The 3,349-nt window shown below is 42.8% G+C and overlaps 1 non-coding gene across 1 annotated transcript; it reads left to right on the plus strand.

Moving 5' to 3' along the window:
- Nucleotides 1–248: 248 nt before the first annotated feature.
- Trnad-auc (transfer RNA aspartic acid (anticodon AUC)) lies at nucleotides 249–320 on the plus strand. Its single transcript has one exon. It is a non-coding gene; the product is annotated as a tRNA-Asp (tRNA).
- Nucleotides 321–3,349: the final 3,029 nt, after the last annotated feature.

Below are 3,349 nucleotides of genomic sequence, written 5' to 3' on the forward strand. Positions count from 1 at the left end.
ATTTTACGAATAGACGGAGCTGTAAGTGGCTGAATGTAAATGGGGCGGCTACAAGTGACAGGTAAATCACAATACGACAGTTCAATGTGCATCACTCCACAACAGCTGTGGCACTGGTAAGTAATCCTACCCATCCACCATGGTAAGGTCGTACCACATCGGATGGGAAAAATCAGTTTCTAATTGTCCTGAGGCGGAAAAACCACATAAAAGCAAAGTGACATCGATTTTTAATTGTCCTGGGGTCCGCCTCCGTAGCGCAGCGGTAGCGTTACCGCCTATCACGCAGGGGGCCCGGGATCGATTCCCGGCAGGGGGCTGGGTGTTGTGTGTCCATCATCATTGATTCACAAGTCGCCCAAGTGGCTCAGCTAAAAAGGACATGCAATACGGCGGCCGAACTCCCCCGAATTGGGCCTCCCGGCCAACAATGGCATACGATCATTTCATATCCATTGTCCTGGGGCCAAAAACCGAATATAAAGCAAAATCACACCGGTTTATAATTGCCGTGACACTGTAGCAAGACATGTACATTATGCTGTCCTCGGTTTTCTGCCACAAGCTGAAATCGAGACTCAGCATGTTCCACACAGATCGGAGTGTCACGGGGGTCACGTTCAGAGTGTGTGTCTTCAGCTCAGTTACTTCGGTAATTATAACACTGAATGCATCTTTCAGCTAACCGCACAGAAAGAAGTCAAACGGGTTCAGATCAGGTGATCTGGACGAGTAGGCTTAGGGAAATGACGGCTGATAATTCTAGCATTTCCGAAAATCCCACTGCAGCAAGCAGCCACTTCACAAACTTTGCAGTGTTCGAAGGAGCGCTATCTTGCATAAAAATCACACATCCGTGAGGTTGAAGGGTTGGAATGACGTTAATGCGCAAAAGGCTCTCACGGTGTGTACTACTGACGGTACAGGTAAGAGGAACCGCAGGACTCACCTCCTCGAATAAATACGGTGCTACGATAAACGATGCTCTCAACCTGCAGCAACATCTCTGCAGAATGACGTGGTACTGGGTGATGCGCGTGCGGATTTTCCGTTGCCCATATTCTGCAATTCTGCGAGTTGACGTGTCCTTGGATATGAAAATAGGCTTCACCTTTCCGCGGGACTTCCATGGGCATTCATTGTTCACTTCCAGAGTCAACATTTGTTTAGCTGGCAGGTCAGCATGAAACAACGTGAGTTATTTTCAATGGATGGCAGTGCAGGATGTTTCATAGGATTTTATGCAACCTGCTCGCAGCATGTCCAAGGTTTTTGGCAATTCCCCTCGCACTGCGTTTTGGCACACCACTGCTGATCCCTCCTGCAGTGCTGTGGCCAACTGCTGGATCAACTGCTTTCCTCCCTCTGTCACATTGCACTTCAAATGAAGCTGTTGTAACCTCCCAACAGAAAAGTTCCGAAACCTCCCAACAGTAATAAAAAAAAAATTGTAATTCACATTCAGCGTAACCTACCAACAGATAAATTCCGTAACCTACCAATAATACAATGTGACTAATCTCTCAATAAAATAGTGCCTCACTTATAACTTTTCAATAATTGACTGTGAATTTAAACTGGTAAATTTTGGACGTCAGCAGTGCTGCGTCATGGCCCTGAAAGATCATTCTGAATAAATTGAAAATTCTTACCTCAATGAAGGCGCCGGTAACGCGTATATATCTGCTCCTATAATAAATTTTTCTGGCACAGCCCTGTGCAATGCTGTCCGATAGATTTGTCATGTATAAAAAGAAACAACTGATTCTTCTTTACAATAATCAGGATGACCATGGATTGGAGAAATTAGTAAGTTCTTTAAATTGAGATGAATGATGATCAAAAGTTAATTTTTTATAAGAAAGATTATTATTAAGAGATTTTTAAAAACATTTACATGGGGCTTGACATAGCAATAGTACATATGCGCGAGGCTGCTTTTACCTTATATTATATCGCTCAGGCTCCGCCATCGCTCCCCACGACTGGCCCAGCGAACATGATACACCAGACTGCTAGCTACTATTACTACAACTGCTACACAGTTCCTACTGCATACAACACTGCTCTCTGGTCTGAGATTCTCTTACAGCTTACATATCGCAGGCAGCGCGTGAGCAATCCATCGAAATTACATCTGCTCGAGTGCGCTAGCAACAAACTCTTTAATCATGGGCCTCTTACACTGTCTTTTCGACGATTTTTAATAATTTTTTTAATTGCCTTTTCTCGTACCCTTGAGTATCCGGAACATCTGCCGGCTACTGGCGCACAGTCATCGGTTTTGTAAAAGAGCTTTTCGAGCAGCTCACAGATCCTTCATCGAACAGTCATGCTGGGCGACTCAGACGCAAACTGAGGAATATCCCTGTGTCTTGCGTCTTTGGTGTACAAATTTTGACGCTTCCAGCGCCATGTAGTGGTCAAATTTTCAGAACTCTTTTGCTCCATGAAGTTTCCTCTTGTGTCAGTAACACACCGGTGTCCGTTCTAAAATTATTCTCTCTGATCCTATATTAATTGCTCTTGTAATTAAATTTACTGGTCCTGTATTTGAGGTCATTCACAACAGTGTTTCTCTTTCTACAGCGTTTTGAAACTAAAACTTCAATCATGGGCAGCCTGTATTGATGAAACCTGTGTTGTATTCCGAACAAAAACGTTGACATGTAGTTTGTGACTGATTGGAAACACTAATCGAAAGCTGAATAGAGAACCGGAAACTAAACCGTATTTGCCACCGGTGACAATTTTTGTAATACTCTGCAGAATATTTTGGTGTAAACACGAACTTGTGCTAATGACTGCGTTGATTTTAAGCCAATAAACTCACAACGTCCAGTAATAAAATCGGCATCTGTATATCTCTAGATAAGCGTGTTGTTTGAGAGGATTAATTCAGCTGTTATTTGTGCCTTATATTTACGGTATACATTGCCTCTGACTTTCGGAATTTCAAAACGCTGTATTTTGTTTGTGCAAGCCGCCTAGACGCACATGATTAAATTTGGTTGAATCTATTGGAAAGCTAATCCTGATAAACTGGACAACTAACTGCGAGTGGGACCAAATATTTCATTTCGACAGCTTGTACTCTCGTACTCTCACCAGTGAAAAATGAAAAAAAAATACCATTTGCCTAATGATAGAACCACTTCCTCGTCTAACGCGTATCAGCGAAACAGGTGATGACGCATTGTGACTTGGCGTGTAATGCCAACAGCTTACTGGAAGAGTTGGTTCAAATTAAGTAATTCAAAGAGACAGTAAATTTTGTTGAACATTCAGCATGGTTAAAAAATTGTGGCTCGTAAATTCAGTATTACCTGGCGAAATACTTAGTGTTAGT

Source organism: Schistocerca serialis, chromosome 1, assembly GCF_023864345.2.
Source record: "Schistocerca serialis cubense isolate TAMUIC-IGC-003099 chromosome 1, iqSchSeri2.2, whole genome shotgun sequence".
NCBI lineage: Eukaryota > Metazoa > Arthropoda > Insecta > Orthoptera > Acrididae > Schistocerca > Schistocerca serialis.